We start from the raw sequence: 20,463 nt of genomic DNA on the forward strand, positions 1-20,463 counted from the left end.
TAAATATTACATGGAATGAGGTAGTTTGGGCTTAATTTATTAATTATTTTCAAATCCTATTAGAAACTAGAGCAACTTTAAAAAATATTATTTATTTTTAATTGGAGGATAATTGCTTTACAATATTGTGTTGGTTTCTGCCATATATCAACATGAATCAGCCATAGGTATATATATGTCCCCTCCCTCTTGAACCTTCACCCCACCTCCCACCCCATTCTACCCCTCTAGGTTGTCACAGAGAGCTACTTCTTAATTGCTACATTCCCCCCCCTTCTCTTTCTCGGTAGTTATTTTTATTTAATTTTTTATTGTAAATGATGTCAAACATAAAATGAATAGTAGAAACAATACCCATGTGCTTTTAAATTTTTAAAAAATTATTTCTTATTGAGGTATAGTTGTACAATATTGTGTAAGTTACAAGTGTACAACATGCTGCTAAGTCGCTTCAGTCATGTCCTACTCTGTGCGACCCCACAGACGGCAGCCCACCAGGCTCCCCGTCCCTGGGATTCTCCAGGCAAGAACACTGGAGTGGGTTGCCATTTCCTTCTCCAATGCATGAAAGTGAAAAGAGAAAGGGAAGTCGCTCAGTCATGTCACAAGTGTACAACATAGTGATCTGCAGTTTTTAAATGTTATACTTAATTTATAGTTATTTAGGATATTGGCTATATTCCCTGTACTGTACAGTATATTCATGTAGCTTATTTATTTTATACATAGTACTTTGTGCCTCTTAATCCCCTACCTGTATCTTGCCCTTTCTACTTCTCCCTCTCCACTGGTAACCGTTAATTTGTTCTCTATATCTAACTGTGTCTGTTTCTGTTTTGTTATATTCACTGCTGCTACTGCTAAGTCACTTCAGTAGTGTCTGACTCTGTGCGACCCCATAGACGGCAGCCCACCAGGCTCTGCCTTCCCTGAGATTCTCCAGGCAAGAACACTGGAGTGGGTTGCCATTTCCTTCTCCAATTCACTATATATTCTCCAATTCACAATATATTCACTAGTATGTTTTATTTTTTAGATTCCACATATAAGTGATGTCATACAGTATGTTTTTTCTGATTCATTTCACTAAACATACATAATACCCTCCAGGTTCATTCATGTTGTTTCAAGTGGCAAAATTTCATTTATTTTTTATGACTGAGTAGTATTCTATTGTATACATGTACCACATCTTCTTTATCCATTCATCATTAGGTTACTTCCATATCTTGCCTATTGTAAATAATGCTATTATGAACACTGGCGGGCATGTAACTTTTTGAGCAGGTGTTTTTGTTTTCTTCAGTAATATATCCAGGAGTGGAATTGTTGAGTCAAATGGTACAATACCTATACGCTTTTATCAGTTTCGTGTATTGTTAACATTTCATGCTATTTGCATTTTCCCCCACCTTCTTATGTGTGTGTACATATATACATATATATACACACACATGCATTTACATATATATTTTTATAGTATTTTTTCTACAGTGCTTGAGAGAAGGTTGCATATGTCATGATACATCATGACCTCCTATGACTAAGTACAGTGTGTATTTCCTAATAATAAGGATCATCTCTTCATATTCACATTATAGTTATCCGTTTCAGTACACATAACCCTGATGTAATATTTTAATCCACTGTTTTGACTTCCTGTTTTGTCAATTTGCCAGTTATATACTTGACAGCATTTTCCTCCTCTAGTAGAGAATCCAGCCTATATACAGACAATATACAGTATAATTCATAGTAGTATGTAATTGTTGTGATGATTAAATTGTCCCTGTAAGCTGACTCCTATGTCCTTGTGATATGTCCCTATCTTTGCTGTTAGCACTTATTTACTTGCTAGGATAAAAGGATATTCTAGTTTGATCTTGTATCTTCTCTGTCTGAGCTGTAAAATCAACTATTTCTTCACTATGTCTTGGTTCTTTTCAGGTGTTGGGGCCAATATTTGAGTGTTGCATGTTCTTATGGGTACTGTGGTGCTTTGGGTCCTAAGCCCATTCGATAGCCAGAGCTGGGGAATATTGCACATAAAAGCTTTATGGGCACATGTGTGTATACATAAAGCACTTAAATATATACATACCTGTGCTATATGGATGTCTATCCTCATATGTATATACAAATAATAATAATGGTTTTATTTTTACCATCATCATGACACAACACAGACCTGCTAAAAAGAGTTCAGTTTGTTTGTGATCCTCTGCCCTAACTTTAACCCTGTCCAGGACTGAAGATATACTGTCAAATACTATATTTAGGAGTTACCTGGATTAGTTCTTTTCTCTTTGTGATCCTTTCCCCCAACCCCTCAGTGTCATTATGTTGTTCATTTGAAATGTATTTGGATTCAGTTGTTTCGATGGACTTTGGGTTTCAGTTTCCTTCCTTCTCACCCTTGTCTTGTTGATTTCATTTTATTTTTTGAATATGTAAAATATTAACATGCTTCAGTTGTCAGAACTAACAAAAAAGTATACTCCAATATTTCTTCTACTTTCTTACCCAACCAGCCTCATTGTTTCCTTGGTATCTTTCTTGTGTCTCTCGTATTTCTTTTTCTTTTTTACACAAAAGGTAATACACACACACACACTTACACTCTTGGGTACTTTGCTTTTTAAAAATCTTTTTCTTCTTTCTTTCTCTCTTCCTCCCTCCTTTCTTTAGAACTTCTTTCTTTTCTTATGTCTGCCCTTCTGTCTCTCTTTTCCCCCTTCTCTCTCTTTCCTTCCTGGTTTTACCCATCTTTATGCCTTTCTTTCCTTCCTTATATCTTTCCCTGTCTCTCTATCTCTTTTATACAACTGATCTTCTATGCTTGGGTGGTAGAGCAGTTTCCTGCAGTGAATAATATTATGAATATTTATTTATATAACATTGGAGGCTTATCTTCAAGCTGCATTCTTAGAAGTGGGAATGCTGGGTCAAGGGCAGATGTCTTGTTATGTAGGTAGTGCCATATTCCTCTCCCTGGGAATGTCCCACCAGCATCCTCAACCACAGAATGTATTGTCAAGCTTTTGAATTGCTGCCAATGTGATGGGTGAGAAATGATATCTCAGTTTAGTTTAAATTTGCATATGTCTTCTTATGAGTGAAGCTGAACATCTTTTCATGTGTTTAAAGACCACATTTGTTAATTTTATAAGTTCCATTTTTTATGAATTATCTGTTCATATCATTTGCCCATTTTTTAAATTTGAATTTTGGTCTTTCTTTTCCTCAAGAAATCTCTGTAAATTAGCCCTTAATTTATGAAATATATTATAAATATTTTCTCCCAATTTGTCGTTTGACTTTGTTTACGGTGTTTGTCTTTTGTGTCCTGAAAAAAGACTTTTACATTTATATAGACAAATTTAACAATCTTTTGTAAAAATTCCTTCTGTTCTTTGATCGTAGTTAGAAAGTGTTCCTGACACCATGTTTATACTCGTGTTCGCTTCCAGTTCCTGTATAGTTTCTCTTTTCACGTTTAGATGTCTGATTCATGGGCAGTTTATTCTTATATATGATGTGATGAATGGCTCTAATTTTATCTTTATCCCAATGACTATCTAGCATCCCAGTACCGTTTAATTAAACAATTCTTTGTCTCTGTGATTTGAAATTGATGGTTACTTTTTAACTTATACCATGACTAGATATGAAGGAGAGGGAAAGATGGGGAAGAGGGTGATTAGAGGAAAATTTAGAGATTCTGGCTGAAGGTTGAGACAAGATTAGAACCTAAATCTTCTCACTTTCAATACAGAATGCTTGACTTTTTTATAAGTCAACTTCTCTCATCCATTTTTCTTGTCAAATTGACTAATGTGTTTAACAAAAAAGATATTTAAAACAAAATAGGGTTTAGGCTTTATCTATGCTCTCTCCTTCTCAGCGATCTGTAACCACTCCTCCTCCCTGAAATAGATTATGAGAAGTTGGCTGCACACTTTTTGTGAACACGTGTGCCTCTGTGTCTATTGTCTGTAGCAACTGGCCACATGCTGAGTGCTCACTATGCCTTCCTCTGCCAACTGCCCATGTTTCAGTGACACCTCTGCTTGTAGCCCATAGCCACATGGGGTGAGAAGGGATCCCCAGAGGTCTTGGGGTTTTGGGGGGCTGGCTTTACAGTTCTGTAATTCTCCAGCAAGCTGGGAAATATACCAAAGTCTCATTTCCCTCGATTTTAGAGAAGGAAAAAATCCAAATAAATAAATTTCGTACCTTCAAGAATCAGATTTAAAAGTTTTTTGTAATTTTTATAGAACACATAATAAACTCCCATCTTTTTTAAAAGAACTCATCTGATGAGAATTTAATATTGATGGCACAGCCATTAATGTGCATTTTGCAAACTGAGTTATGCTAAATGTTAGCCTTCTTTGATCTGTGGATAGATATTTCATGAAAAGGGGCATTTTTGTGGTCAAACATTTGGGAAATGCCAGCTTATGCAGATTAAGACACATTTCTTTGCAGTACGGCTTCTCAGAGCTCTTAGTATGAATTTGTCAAATTTCTTTAAACCAAGGACAAATATCTGCCCCCCTCCTTCCCAATACTTTACTCCTATTAATAGCTTAATTCTTAGATGTGCACAGTCAAGTATATTAGGGCTGCAATATTATATCATATGGTACCAGGATTCCCCATGACTTTTTGGTTTTATTGCTTCCTCCTAAATTAGAAGAATTTAGCTTTAGAAGAAGTTAACCTCTGTGAGGGCATTACTGTGGTGCAGACGCCTACAGTGCCTGGAGTATCCTAGGTGTTCATTTAATATTTCTGAGCTTGAACTTGTCTGCTCTTATTGACCTTGCTACGGTGTTTCTGGTTTGGTTCCCCTTCCAACAGTATATGTTTTAAGAGGCAGTTTCTTTCTTCTTAGTCCTAGCAATCAGATAAACATGTTTGCAAAGAATTTTGTGTATAACTTCCTGGTTTCTGTAGAGGTGTAAAGCTTAATCATGAATCATTATTACATAAATGATTTAATCATTGCTGCTTGTCACCCAGGAATAGGCACATAGAATTGTTCCTTGTACTTTCCTGTGTTTTCCAAATTTTCTACAGTGAAAATTAATTACTTGTATATTCAAAATGAGCACCAACATAATGTTGAAAATAAAGCACACTAATAGCTCAGAATTCTGGGCTCCCAAAGAGCTCCTGTATTAAACGTAGATATTAGACACTTTAACTAGAAACAGCTAGTTAAGAAGGAAATGTCTGGGCTCAGGAGCTCTGCACTTGTGCAATTTCAGCTTGGGACTCATCCTGGAAAGCACTGTTGGTTTTCTCTGTCTCATGCATTTTAGGTTTGCGTAGTTTTTCTGATCAGAGACCACTCTGATGTACTCCAGTTTCAGCTGCTCTGAAAGATGACCACCTGTCTCTTGGAGTTTGTCCAATCTTCCCTGCACCTCTCATCTCCACCGGGGATCGTACAACAGATCCCTGGTTATTTTGGGTTGGTCGGTATCAACCATAAATGTGTACTTAGGTACCTGTGTGCACATGCACGCGCACATGTACACATGCATCTTCTGAGTGAGGAGCTGAGGTGTCACATATCCAGGTTTAATATAGGAGCTCTTTGGGAGCACGGAATTCTGAGCTATTAGCGTGCTTTCTTTATTTTCAACATTATGTTGGTGTTCGTTTTGAATATACAAGTAATTATTTTTCATTGTAGAAAATTTGGAAAACAGGAAAGTATGAGGAACAAAATCTGGGTTGCCTGTAATCCTATTATCTCGAAATACATCATGGTGAATAATGTTCTGTCCTGTGTATGAGCATGTGTGTGTATACAGACTGTTGACTGCTATTCTGTGGCTTGCTCTTTAAACCAGTCCTCCACTGTTAAATATGTCCTCTATTTTTAACATTAAAATTAATAATAGTTACGTACTGCAACACTGAACAGTTAACCTTTACTTAGTGCCTACCAGGGAAATCATTGTGCTGCACGAGTCAGTGGTTGTATCTTGATTCACCTTTGTACGTCCAGGGATTAGCTCAGGCCCATCTGTGCACATGGTTTTTGCCCAGTAAATGCATAATGAATTTCTGTGACTAGACATTAAACGAGAATTGGGACTGCCCACCTTTTCTTAAGAAGTTAAACTCTACGCATGATGTGTTCCAAAACTACAAAAGAAGGTGAGAGCCAAGACTGATGTAGCTGCCCTTATAAGGTCAGGACAGGTTCAGTAAGGCTGTTACCAGTTCAGTACGTGTTATCTCTGGTGAATTGAAAGTGTCTGCCAGTTATGAGACAGGGCTTCAACGTATTTTGTGGTCAGCACGCTTTGTATCTGGTCCTCATCATTTTAGGCCTGGGGCCTCCCACCCCCCTTTTTAATTAATTTATTTATTTTTCTCAATCTTGATTATTTTTATCAGAATCACACAGGAGAGCTTTATTTATTTTTTTAATGGATAATTTATCTTTATTTTATTTTTTAATATAAATTTATTTATTTTAATTGGAGGCTAATTATCATATTGTATTGGTTTTGCCATACATCAACATGAATCTGCCACGGGTATACATGTGTTCCCCATCCTGAACCCCCTTCCCACCTCCCTCCCCGTACCATCCTTCTGGGTCATCCCAGTGCACCAGCCCCAAGCATCCTGTATCATGCATCGAACCTGGACTGGTGATTCATTTCATATATGATATACATGTTTCAATGCCATTCTCCCAAATCATCCCACCCTCTCCCTCTCCCACTGTCCCTTCTATACATGTGTCTCTTTAATAGTGAATCAGAGTTTCAGTAGTAGGATGGAGAGGAAATTACATTAATCGGTTCTGTGAGGCAGCTCAGGATCAACTCAGTTTCACTTCCATACATGCCTGGGAGCAAGAACTTTGCATTAATTGGCTTGCCATTTCCTGTGTTCTGCCTCAGATGCTTTAGGAATAGGATTGGTTGTCAGAGGCATAGCATGGGAAAGGAAGAATCGGTGCAAACTGTTTGGAGGATCTAAAGGAGAATATTTGCTGCTCCACGAGCATCTTCCTCTCTGGGGCCTCAAAAAGCTTGTGCCCACCAAATGCAGTGGATAGAATTCCCTTACTGCCTCTCCTCCCTTGAAGATGTGGCTTGTGTAGCTGAAAGATTATAAATCGCCCAGGGCAACTGTTAACCAGTTGAGTTCCTGGAGTGTAACTTCCCAACAGGACTTCTAAGAGAACTTGATGCCTAAATATTTAGATCCCTGGAGGCTTTGTCTTTCTCAGCCATACTCCTGAGTCACAGTGTGGCGTCTGTCTCTTCTGTGTGTGTTTGGGCTTGCTCAGTCGCATTTGACTCTTTGCGACACTATGGACTGTAGCCCACCAGGCTCCTCTGTCCTTGGAATTTTTCAGGCAAGAATACTGGAATGGGTTTCCGTTTCCTCCTTCAGGGGATCTTCCTGACCCAGGGAATCTCCTGCATTGATAGGCAGATTCTTTACCACTGTGCCACCTGGGAAGCCCCATCTTCTTTGTGTAGTGCTAGATAAACACAGATAAATCCTTGCATCCCAACTCACTCCCACTCCATGCCAGGGAGGTTATAAAATGTTTGAGTGACTTATTTAAGTGTTATTCCTATTGGCTTCTTGGGAAAGTTCCCTCTGCCTTGATGGAGTTGTGGAAACACCTTGGTTGTTTCAGCAACAAGGCTAAGAACCCATGTCATAGAACTATTTGTCTGAGCTCATGTACTGAATGTGTGAATTGATACTGGGAAGGGAGGGAGCAAAAAGTGTGCAGAATGCTGTATATAGCTGGGGACTCTGTTAGATAATTCCAGTAGACACCTTATAAGTCTTTCTAGCACCCACTCAAAATAAATGTTACCCATTTTACAGATAGAAAAGGAAACTGAGGCTCAGATATTTTATGTTACTTTCAAACCAGGTCATGGAAATGAAACTAGAAACCATGTCTGAAAAACCATGAAATTTGTGACTGTTCTTGTCCAACCTGCCAACCAACACGTGATTCTAGAGCATCACTGTTTCTCTGAGCTTGTTCATAGATTTGAGGCATGCAGCCTGCATCTGGGGCTTGAAAGTCCTATTTGGTGAAGGTCTTCCTAACGTCCCACCCCGCACCATACACACTCTGTGCCAGACCTCTACGGACACAGTGATGGTTGTTGTGTACATGTTTGTCTCCTGTGCTGAACAGTGAGTTCTTCTAGATATCTTAGTATAGTATCTGATTCATGGCAGTCTTTTGATACATGTGTATTAAAAATTCTCGTTTTTTGCCCTATGTCATGTTTCTGTGTTAGGATACTAAAAATCTAGAAGTGCCCTCTTGGAAGCAGGCAACTCATTTGCCATCAACGATGCACCAGCTTTGGTTTTTGCTTTAATATTTGTTGTAAAGATGCTCTTTGGCTCGGCTCTCTGCTTCAGCCCTTGGAATGGTAAGATAGCCAGTTGTCGACTTTATTAACATTATGGGCATTTCTGAGTTTGTGAATAACTAACATAACATTTGTTGCTATTATATCAGCATAAAACCATTTGTAATATGAACAAACATGTATTTCAGTTTTGTTGTTTATATACAGATATTCAGTTCAGTTCAGTTGCTCAGTCGTGTCTGACTCTTTGCGACCCCATGAATCAAAGCACGCCAGGCCTTCCTGTCCATCAACAACTCCCGGAGTTCACTCAGACTCAGTCCATCGAGTCAGTGATGCCATCCAGCCATCTTATCCTCTGTCGTCCCCTTCTCCTCCTGCCCCCAATCCCTCCCAGCATCAGACTCTTTTCCAATGAGTCAACTCTTCGCATGAGATGGCCAAAGTACTGGAGTTTCAGCTTCAGCATCATTCCCTCCAAAGAAATCCCAGGGCTGATTTCTTTCAGAATGGACTGGTTGGATCTCCTTGCAGTCCAAGGGACTCTCAAGAGTCTTCTCCAGCACCACAGTTCAAAAGCATCAATTCTTCAGCGTTCAGCCTTCTTCCCAGTCCAACTCTCACATCCATACATGACCACAGGAAAAACCATAGCCTTGATTAGACGGACCTTTGTTGGCAAAGTAATGTCTCTGCTTTTGAATGTGCTATGTAGGTTGGTCATAACTTTCCTTCCAAGGAGTAAGTGTCTTTTAATTTCATGGCTGCAGTCACCATCTGCAGTGATTTGGGAGCTCCAAAAAATAAAGTCTGACACTGTTTCCACTGTTTCCCCATCTATTTCCCATGAAGTGATGGGACCAGATGCCATGATCTTCGTTTTCTGAATGTTGAGCTTTAAGCCAACTTTTTCACTCTCCACTTCCACTTTCATCAAGAGGCTTTTTAGTTCTTCTTCACTTTCTGCCATAAGGGTGGTGTCATCTGCATATCTGAGGTTATTGATATTTCTCCCGGCAATCTTGATTCCAGCTTGTGTTTCCTCCAGTCCAGCGTTTCTCATGATGTACTCTGCATATAAGTTAAATAAGCACAGTGACAATATACAGCCTTGACGTACTCCTTTTCCTATTTGGAACCAGTCTGTTGTTCCATGTCCAGTTCTAACTGTTGCTTCCTGACCTGCATACAGATTTCTCAAGAGGCAGGTCAGGTGGTCTGGTATTTCCATCTCTTTCAGAATTTTCCACAGTTTATTGTGATCCACACAGTCAAAGGCTTTGACATAGTCAATAGAGCAGAAATAGATGTTTTCCTGGAACTCTCTTGCTTTTTCCATTATCCAGCGGATGTTGGCAATTTGATCTCTGGTTCCTCTGCCTTTTCTAAAACCAGCTTGAACAAATGGAAGTTCATGGTTCACGTATTGCTGAAGCCTGGCTTGGAGAATTTTGAGCAGTACTTTACTAGTGTGTGAGATGAGTGCAATTACTTTCCACTTAATATCTATAAAATTAATTTCTAGATTGTTACTTTCAAATATAGGTGAATCTTTTACGTATGATTTGTAGTAAAAAGTCTTCTAAAGGTGTTTTATACCCTGAAATTATATAAATCCACTGAAATATTAAAGTATATATTATAAGAGCAACATACAACAATATTTAACTGTGATTGTGGAAACTATTAAGAACTTTTGAATAGTTAAGCAATTCAAGTTGCTTAACTTGATAGTTAATAGTTAAGCAATAAGTTGATAGTAAATGCTAGTATTAGATTTGTGAAATCTTTATTAATAGAGTACATTAGCCAGATACCTTTGGGAAGAACATTGTATTTTTTCTTAGCTAATAAATGTTTATAAAAATATAAATTTTAAGAGGCATTATTATGAGATTAAATTATATTATAATTCTAATCATTATAGAATTGATTAGTGAATGCATTCATAATTAAAAAGAGTTACTATTTTTAAGAAACTGTTTTTAAGTGCTTCCCAGGTGGCTCAGATGGTAAAGTGTCTGTCTGCAATGCGGGAGACCCAGGTTCGATCCCTGGGTTGGGAAGATTCCCTGAGAAGAAAATGGCAACCCACTCCAGTACTCTTGCCTGGAAAATTCCATGGACAGAGGAGCCTGGTAGGCTACTGTCCTTGGGTGGAAAAGAGCTGGACACGACTGAGCGACTTCATTTTCTTTCTTTCACTTTGAGGTTCCAGTATTTAATTTTACTTAAGGCCATGAATCTTTCTAGAAAAGCCCTATAAGAATTGTTTAGTTTTTTTAAAGATAAATTACAAGTAGATTGCCAACTTTGTCCCTTCAACATTTCATGGTCAGAAAAACCTCCACAATCGTGTAACAAATCCCTGATAAATTATCTTAAACACAGAGAAATTTTGTATTTATTCTTGTATCAAGGAAATCTAGGTGATGATGGTAATAGATTTCAGTCTTGGCTTTGGCTTAATATTGATTTTAACACTCAGCAATTTAGCATTTGACCCAAGTATGTAATGGATACAAATCTTCTTTTGGTAGATTTTTATCCTTTTGTACTGGGAGACAGCATGTAGGTCAGATTGGAACAGATTCCTCACATTTGTCTACCATTAATTTGTTTACAAATGATTTCAATGATTACCATCTATTAATTCTCCCAGTGATCCTTGAGGAAGTCAGTCCTTCATTAAAGAGAGGGAAGGCATGGCTTGGAGAAGTGAAGGGCATTCGTTGTCAGAGGATACCAGGTGGTAGGAGAACCTGTCCCAGTGCTTGGTATCCCCCACACCTGTCTTTTAGTCCTGGCTTTGGAGCTGTTTCTGGCACAGCTCCTTACACAGAGTAAGGCATTTAATTTCCATACAACCTGTCTAATAAGAAGTGTTAGTAAACTTAATCAGAGTATGTTCATAGTTCTGTTCTGAAATCAGTGACTTCTAGGTTTAATGAAGATTGACCACCTTCTCGAGGACAGACGTGCTCCTTACATGCTTTGTGTCCCCATGAGCCTGATGGTCATGTCTTCTCCAGACCTGTCAGCTTTGTCTTTCTGTTGTGTGATAAGGGCTGAACAGAGGAAAGACGGATCATAATGACTGTTGGAATCCAAGCCAGTTTGTATTTGCTAACAAGTATGGCTGAGGGAGCTTCCCTGGTAAGCTCATTTGGTAAAGAATCTGCCTGCAGTCCAGGAGACCTGGGTTCGATCCCTGGGTCAGGGAAGATCCCCTGGAGCAGGAAATGGCAAACCACTCCAGTATTCTTGCCTAGAAAATCCCATGGACAGAGGATCCTGATGGGCTACAGTCCATGGGATCGCAAGAGTCAGACATGACTTAGCAACTAAAACACCACCACCACCACCATGACTGAGGGAAATAAATTACCTCTAGGTTTAAGCAGGCTGGTTTTTAATTGATGCTGGAAGTGTAAATAATACTTCTTTCTGGTTTATGAGATAAACTTGGTTGTCTGCCACATAGATTTCTTATTTTTGTCTTCAGTTCATGGTGTGATCATGGAATGCAGTTTTGGAGATAATTTCAGGTCAGTTTATTTGCTCAGTAATGATAATAATAACATTCATTGTCATTTAGTGAGCATCTAGTAAATACCAGACTATGTACACACATCATTCTTTTTTTTTCAGTATTTTTACTTTTTATTGGAGTATAGTTGATTTACAATGTTGTGTTAGTGTCAGGTGTACAGCAAAGTGATTCGGCTATACATATATATGTGTGTGTGTGTATACATACATATATATGTTGTTTTTCGTATTCTTTTACCTTATATGTTATTACAAAATATTGAGCATAGTTCTCTGTGGTATATATAGGTCCTTGTGGGTTATTTATCTTATATATTGTTGTTGTGTTAGTTGCTCAGTCATGTCCAGTTCTTTGGGACCTCATAGACTGTAGCCTGCCAGGTTCCTGTCCATGGAATTCTCCAAGCAAGAATACTGGAGTGGGTAGCCATTGCCTTCCCCAGGGGACCTTCCTGATTCAGGGACTGAACCCAGGTCTCCCGCATTGTAGGCGGATTCTTTACTGTCTGAGCCACCTAGTACTGTATAAATGTTCATCCCAAACTCCTAATTTAGCCCCCTACCCTTTTCCTCTTTGGTAACCATAAGTTTGTTTTCTGTGTCTGTTTGTTTTCTTGGTCTTTTTTGTAAACAAGTTCATTTGTGTCATTTAAAAAAAAATAAGCTTATACATATGAGCAATATCATATGATGTTTGTCTTTCTCTGTCTGGCTTACTTCACTCAGTAGGATAATCTCTAGGGCCATCCATGTTGCTGCACGCGTACATTATTCTTAACCTTAGAAGAAAAGAAGATATTTACACGTACAGTCTAATTCCCACTCTACAGATAAGGAAACATAGACTCAAAGAGATGAAAGGACTTGCTTAAGCTCACGAAGAAAGTGGCAACATCAGCATTTACCTAATTGCAAAGCCTGTACTCTACTTCCACTTCCACACTGCCCTGGGACTGAAGGCTGGAAACTGACACCTGCAGGCTCCTGCTTCCTCCTGTCCTGTTACAGTGGGGGAAGGACTATGCGTGAGCCAGTGCTGGCGCCTGCTGCTCAGGTGTCCTTGACTTGTGTTCTGATGTAGGAGGCACACCTTTGTTGAATAGAAGATGCTGATGACCCTCCCAAGCCATCTGCTGACAGGCCCAGGGGAAGCTGACCCTCTGCTCTTACCATAAAGAGTTCACTCTGGACTCTCCAACTAAAGGGAGGGGGCCTTGACAATTACTGTGCTGTTGAGCTGAACAGCCAGTCAGTTCTTTTCATTTATTTACTGCCTTTTGTCCAAACTTCTAGCACGGACTGTCAATCCTCGCTGTACGTTAAAATCACCTGGGGTTTTAATTCTAACCATGCCTGGGTACCCCCTCTAGACATTCTGATTTAAATGGACTGGGGTGGGGCCCTGGCTATCAGTATTTGGAAAAAAAATTAGTACTGCAGAGGATTCTAATATCCAGCCAAATCAATTCTTTAAGGGTAGAGAAACCCTCTCTTCACACTTTTGTTGATGTGGTGTATTTTCTTCTGACTTAAGTGAACGCTCAGTCTCATGATGTTATCATTCCATTGAGAGATTGAATCTACTCACCCAAAGCATTCATGCCTTTTTGAGGAGTTTAAGACTTTGAAGAGGATGTTACAGGAATGGACACAGATGCTGAAATTGGCAGCCATGGGGCATGGAAATGAGTCACTTTGGAATGGATCACTGGGAGCAACCAAAAGACAGAGCCATGACTTTGCCACCTTCCCTCCTAATTCATTGTCTTCCCAGCCCCCTCGCCAGATTTTCAGTGTTGAAGGAGTTGTGTTTTTTAGTTGTGGGGTATTCACCTTCTAGCGATGTTCCTTCTGAGCCTAATGTGGCTTATTTACAGTGGCTTGGATATGTTTATAGTTTCTTGACTTTTTGTTTGTTGTTGTTGTTCAGTTGCTCAGTTGTATCTGACTTTGTTGTTGTTGTTCAGTCGCTTAGTTTGGTACCCCATGGACTGCAGCATGCCAGACTTCCCTGTCCTTCTCCGTCTTTGAAAAGTAAACTTTTTGTTTACTGATTGAGTTTACTGCTACACTGAAAAGAAATGGCTTCAGTGGAGAAGATCCCTATGCACACAGAGGGCCCCATCTCTCCCTAGTGGAAGTAAAGCCAGACTCTCAGCGTGGAACTTAGGGTTGTCTCTATCGTCGGACTCCAGTCCTTCACTCTAGAATCAAGGCCACTCTTCCTGTCCCTGGGCTCCAGCCAGGTGAACTGTACCCTGGACCAGGATCTGCCCGATCGCTGCCTTTGTTCCCTTTTTGTCCCGCTGGAACATTAGCTCTGTCCCTCATCCCAGTGGCTAGAAATAACCTTTTCTTTCCTAGAACCCCACACTGCTCTGAGTGGGAACACTTTTAGAACTTACCTTGAGCTATCGTTATTTATGCGTGTATATAGTTCTTCCCCTTCTGAAAGCTTCCGGAGGGTGGGGCAGCCTCTTAATTTTGGTGTCTCCTGCCGTGCCAAGAATATTGGAAGCATTCCCTGAATGTTTTTTGAATAAGTGTGTTACTTTTAGTTCAACTCAGCCATTGTCCAAAATTAATCTCATGAGATGTTGGTAGCTTTGGTGAACATTTGGGAGAGGTCCACCGTGATAGAGTGAAATCCGGTGACCTAGTTACAGAATATCCCCTGCAGGCTCACTGGTGAGGAAGGCTCATGTTTAAACTCGGTGAAAGAAGAGCCCGGCTTATTTATGGTGGCAGTTGTTTACATGTCTTTTAAAATGACCCTCCTCCCTTTTTAGTGGCTCCAAGATTTAAAAAAGTTCTTTAGAATAATTGGATATTATCAGTCTTCTTCCTATAGTAGTTCTAAGCAAGGTCTTTTGTTAATTGAGGGCATATTAACTAAGCATGTATTTTTTAATTTAAAGCTCTTACATTTTATTGATTTAGTTGATTTACATGTTGATTTACAATGTCGAACAATTTAGTTGATTTACAAATCAATAAAGTTTATTGATATAGTTGATTTACAATATTGTATTAGTTTCAGGTGTATAGCAAAATGATTCAGTTATACATAATGCATATATTCTTTTTCAGATTCTTTTCTCATGTAAGTTATCACAAAATATTGAGTAGACTTCCCTGTGCTCTACAGCAGGTCCTTGTTGATGGTCTGTCTTACATTAGCAGTGCGTATATGCATGTTCATCCCAAGCTTCTGGTTTATCCCTCCCCACCATGTTTCCCCTTTGGTAACCATAAGTTTGTTTTCCATATCTGTAAGTCTGTTTCTGTTTTGTAAATCAGTTTATTTGTATTTTTAAAAATTAGATTCCACGTAAGAGTGATATCACATGACAGCATTTAGAATGGGGCTGCCATTGAGCTGCCATTGAGCTGGATTAACAAGAGGTGGAGAGGCAGCTCCTGCACTTCCGCCTGAGCCTGGCCGAAGCCCACACACCCGGAAGCCCCATGTGCTGGGGTGGGTCAGTGAGTGGGCAGGCGACACAGAAGCAATGATGACAAGCACTGTTCTGGTCTTCATTTATGAAAATGAAAAGACTGCACTCACTTGTTAGTGAGCTTCTGGACTCTCCTGATATTCCCTGCAATTATAATTCTATTATTAAAATTAATAATAAAATTAATATTAAAATAGTAGTTCTTCTGGTAAAGGTAATAAATGCTCATGTTGCAAATTTAGAGTATAGAAGTATAAAAAGAAAATGAAAACCACCTATAATCTCACACTTCACAGGTAACAGTGACATTTTATTTGTGGAAGTTTGACTACGTGACCCCAGCTCTTTTGACCTGAACTCACCTTCCATAATCTAATTCTCAGCTCATTCTATATAACATTTTTAAAGCATTTGTGATTAAAAGAATACTGTATTTCAACCAAAATGTACTTTCATCTGTTTGGACACCTGCTAACCTCATACATACATACATATATATATATATACACACACACACACACACATGCACAAAAGGAGAAACAGTCACTGTTGTTGAGAATCAACCTCTCATTTTACAGATAGAAAAACTGAGGCCTGAAACTTGTCTAAGATCATTTAAAAAAGAAAAGTGGCAACCAACACTTCAGCCCACGTCTCCTGAATTCCTGTCCAGTGCTCTTTCTCCTTGTCAGTGATACCTCCTTACTAAGTCATGGAAGCAGGGGTGGAGAGAGAAAAGAAAAAACACATCAGTTCTTAACAGCGCAGTTTTTTCCCTGAGTCCTTTTGAGGAGCTATTTTTGTGACTATTCAGAGCATGTACAAGGCCGCCTCTCGGAGTGTTCAGGCTGGACCAAGAGGCCATTCACTGCTGACTGCAGCCTCCACGGCAGGCTCCGCAGAGCCCTGGGTTCAGAAACCAGATGGGAACAGACTTTTTCAGTCAAATTTCAGGGTCTGAGTGTACACAGAAAAAACTGACTGCGCATCCTGTTAAACTGTGTACCTAACAATGAAACAGTGATGAATGAGTGTGACTGGCTGGGGCGGGGGCAGGGGTTGCTCTTGGGATGGGTTCATCTTAGTCTGTAATTCATTCGTGAGCTCCAGTAAGTCTTATACATGAATGCAGATTATTCATTCTCTCTCAATGTGACCTATTATTCTAACTTCCCAATCATTTAGTTGTTTCCTTTTTCATACAGAACAAAGCATGGACTCCTGTTTGACATTTAAGGCCTTCTGTGATCTATCCTTTTTTTTTTTTCCATTTTTTAAATTTTAAATCAGAAGATAATTGCTTTACAGAATTGTGTTGGTTTCTATCAAACATCAACATGAATCAGTCATAGGGAAATATTTATTTGATTACTGGGCTGCGCTGGATCTTAGTTGTGGCATGTAGGCTCTAGTTCCTTGACCAGGGATTGAACCCGTGTGATCTATCCTTGATACTGATATACTATGGAGCTGTAATAATGTAGTGGTTAAGAGCCAGCCTTGGCAGCCAGGCTGCTCCATCATTAATTAGCACTCTTACCTCAGCACATTACTGAATCTTATGTTTCACTTTCCTCATGTGTAAATGGGAGTAAGATTGTTCTGGTGAGTAAATGAGTTAGGATTTGTAAAGGTGAACCAGTGACTAGGTCCTAATTCATGGCGTGGAGAGTGCTTTCTTAGTTTATTAAATGGATACTTTTCCAGTTCCTCCACCGATAGCATTTTCCTTTTGCACTAGACTTCTGGTCATTCGTGATATGGTCACCTCATTTTTCTGCCACTGTGCAACTGTGACCCTCATCTTTAACACACTAGCCCTCTCATTTCTGCCTGTCCAAATCTTAATCATCCTTTTAAGGCCAGGCTCAAATATATCTTTAGCCATTTCTTTCTTCACTCATTCATGTATTCTTCATCCCTTTAGCAAAATTTTTTATAGAGTGTCTATTGTGTGCCACATGCATTTTCTAGGAAGGTTCACATGGCTCCTCAAGTGGGGGGAAGTTCATCACATTTGCCACTGCTGTGACACATGGCCATTGATATTGCGTTTCATTTTCTGGTGAGCTAGTTTGATCTCCCCTACCAGAATATTAGCTCTGGGAGAGCAGGGTGCTTACTGCATGGTTGTGTGTTAAGCCACTTTAGTCGTGTCTAACTCTGAGATCCCATGGACTGTAGTCTGCCAGGCTCCTCTATCCATAGTGATTTCTCCAGGGAAGAATAACTGGAGTGGGTTGCCATGCCCTGCTCCAGAGGATCTTCCCGACCCAGGAATTGAACCCGCATCTCTTATGTCTCCTGCATTGGCAGGTGGGTTCTTTACTACCAGCGTCACCTCAGAAACCTCAGGGTGGTTATTAAGCTATATTTAAATTGAATAAATAATGAATTAAGACTTACTCTTTGTGGATATTTTTATTACCTTCTAATAAAGTTAAGAAAATAGCAACAATGCTGTGTGTACGTGAGAGAGAGGGAGAGAGACAAAGAAAGAGAGAGAGAGAGAGAAGAGATACTTTGAATGAGAAGAAGGTTGAGGCTGGTTTTGAGGGCAAAGAACCACCTCCAAGCTGGAAATAGGAATGAGAGTAAAGCTGCAGATGCAAAGAGAAACAGGATGAGAGAGTAGGTTATTGTTTGAACTCTAAAGCAGTTGCTCCAAGAAATGGTTTTCCTTAAGTGGTATAAAATGTGAAGTGAATTGGGTCTCACTTTTCCTTTCCCTCTTTAGGAGGTTGGAACTGATTTTTAAAATGAGGTGGTGGAGGAAGGTGGAGTTTGGAGAAGGAAAGTGAAAACTCTTTTCTGAGGCTCTCTTTGCCTAATAGCTCCCTGGAGAGAAAGTTTAGTGGGGGGGCCTGGCCAGGCCAACAGCAGCAAGTAGACCAGCTCGCTCTTTCTTTTGTCATTGTGCCGGTCACTGCCCCATCCCTGTTCCTCACTTCCAAACATCTTTCCTTTTTTAAACATATTACAGGTAAGAAGCTAGGGGAAAATTGAAACAAAACACAAAGGAAGCAGACAGTTTCAATATACAGTGATGAAAATGATGCATTTTAAATTTGTTTACCTGGTGATTCCCACTTCGGGCATCCCCTCCTGCCACCTCTCTCCTCATTTCATTTTCCCAACTTCTACCCCTCTCTGACTGAAGGCCGGAGAGGAGACTGACCACACAGGAGAAGGCAGCAGGGCAGTTTTCAAGTGCTGACTCTAGAGGTTTAACATGAGCAAATTCCTTTTTCTGAAGGTTTTTAGCTGGGTTGTTTTTTTTTTTTGTCTCTGGAGTTTACTGCTAAAGATGCTTTGCTGTGGAAGGAATGGCATTTCAGTGATGGGGCTGCATTGACTGAATGCTTGGTGTATGCACGTATCAAACTACATGGGAGAGGGAGGCTGAGATAGGAAAACTGGACTTCTGACTGGGAGGGCTCAGGTGTGCGTGTATGTGTGTGCTACGGGGAGACTGGCTTCTGGGGATGGACGGTGGGTCAGGGGATGGGTAGATTGGTGTGTTGACAACTGATAATCAGCGGGAGGCTGGCTGTAAACTGATCAATGATTCAGGGAAGGGCAGAGGGTTCTGTTTGCTGCTGCTGGGAAAGGCTTCACTGGAGGGTGTGGTGTTGAAAGTCTTGAAATATGGATATGACTTCAATAAACAAGGAAACTAGATGTGCGTCTTCAAGACAAAGGGAACAGCAGAGGCCTGAGAAGACCTAGAAAAATGGGGAGCGGTAAGCTGTGGAGGTGAGGCATTTGCGTCAAGTCATAGAAGTGGTATACCCCACCTCCCCACCCCTCAACTCCGTGGTATGTTTGGGGCTTTTATTATTGTTTTTTCCTCACTGTAAGCAGTAGAGAGTGGTATGAGTTCTGGAAAAAGCTGTGATAGGACTGCTCTGGTGCATGTGTGTGTTTTGTTTTGCTTTTACTTTTTAGTTTTCCGAGTCTTTTTAGGAACTGTGAGGCAACCTTCACTCTGGGAAGAGTGCACTGGCTGTCTTTCTGTGTCTTTTCTTTCCTCTTCCTGCCTGGCCTGGGGCCTTGTCCGGCTTGTGATGATGAAGTGTGGCAAGGTCAGCTCCGGGGAGCCGACCTGAGGTCTCTGAGCAGACCCTGGGCGTTCTTCAAGGTTCCCCACCCTTTTTCCTCCTCCTTTTCTCTTCTTTCTCTGCTCCCTCCCCCTCTCTCTCCCCACCCCCAGCAGCAGCAGCAGCCCTCCCCTCCCTAAAATAAATAAACCAGTCGCTCCAAAAGGTTCCAAGCACATTAGTCACATATCCCAGAAGTTTAATACAGAATTATTTTGACAGCGAGAACAAGAAGTGTTTTCTAGTTGAACGCACAGAACTTGCTTCTTCCAACTGGGCTTTCTGCCGCAGAGACAGATGATATGTTTTTAGATGGATCTGCCGCGCAGGAGACTGCGTCGCTTCCCTTGGAAACATGACAAACTGCTCACTCCCGAAAGTGGTTGGGGAAAAGATGTGAAATGAGAGGGAGAGGGAGAAAGCACAGACTTATTGAGAACATAACTTTCTCCCTAATAACTTCAATCAGCCACCGAGAGCTTTCTATGTGTTTATTTATTTATTTGGCCCCCCCTGGAGCCGGGAAGTCCTTTTTTAAACCCCGGGCTCATGGGTGTTCTAAAAGATGAGGACAGGTCGAGTTATTGCAATGCGGGTGGCTCTCCAAGCATTCCAGTTGAATAGCTCTTCCAGAAATATTTCTTGACTCACTTATTTAGCACTTTCTGTTGCCGTTACTAAGCAGATTGGAGAGTCCTCCCTGTGATTTCGCCAGACTCCTCTTGGGCTGACGTGGATCCGCTTATTCCTTTCTGGCCCCTGGAAAGGCAGAGGAATGTGAAGCTGAAGTCCACTGGCGCCCAGGAGGGACTTTAGCCTGACCGTCCAGAGCGCAGTCTGAAGAGCCAGAAAAAGTGTGTGTACTCCTTTTGCCCTTCTCCTTCAAGACCCCATTGCCAGGCTAGAAGAGCTTTCTTCCAGGGTGGCTCACCTGGGTGTGACGACCCAGAGATGAGCCTGGAG

The 20,463-nt window shown here is 40.5% G+C and overlaps 1 protein-coding gene across 40 annotated transcripts in view; it reads left to right on the forward strand.

Moving 5' to 3' along the window:
• LPP (LIM domain containing preferred translocation partner in lipoma) overlaps nucleotides 1-20,463 on the forward strand; it is a 760,918-nt gene that overhangs the window by 87,609 nt on the left and 652,846 nt on the right. For 9 of the 40 annotated variants that reach the window (XM_086398886.1, XM_086398759.1, XM_086398791.1 and 6 more), the window contains one exon: nucleotides 8,313-8,450. The exons of the other annotated variants lie outside the window; for them this stretch is intronic. The gene's annotated coding sequence lies outside the window, so the exon portion shown is untranslated. The remainder of the gene's footprint in view (nucleotides 1-8,312; nucleotides 8,451-20,463) is intronic. 40 annotated transcript variants of the gene reach the window in all.

The sequence above is a fragment of the Bos grunniens genome, chromosome 1 (genome assembly GCF_055505025.1).
Source record: "Bos grunniens cultivar Pamir isolate PY7600 chromosome 1, Bosgru_T2T1.0, whole genome shotgun sequence".
Classification (NCBI taxonomy): Eukaryota; Metazoa; Chordata; class Mammalia; order Artiodactyla; family Bovidae; genus Bos; species Bos grunniens.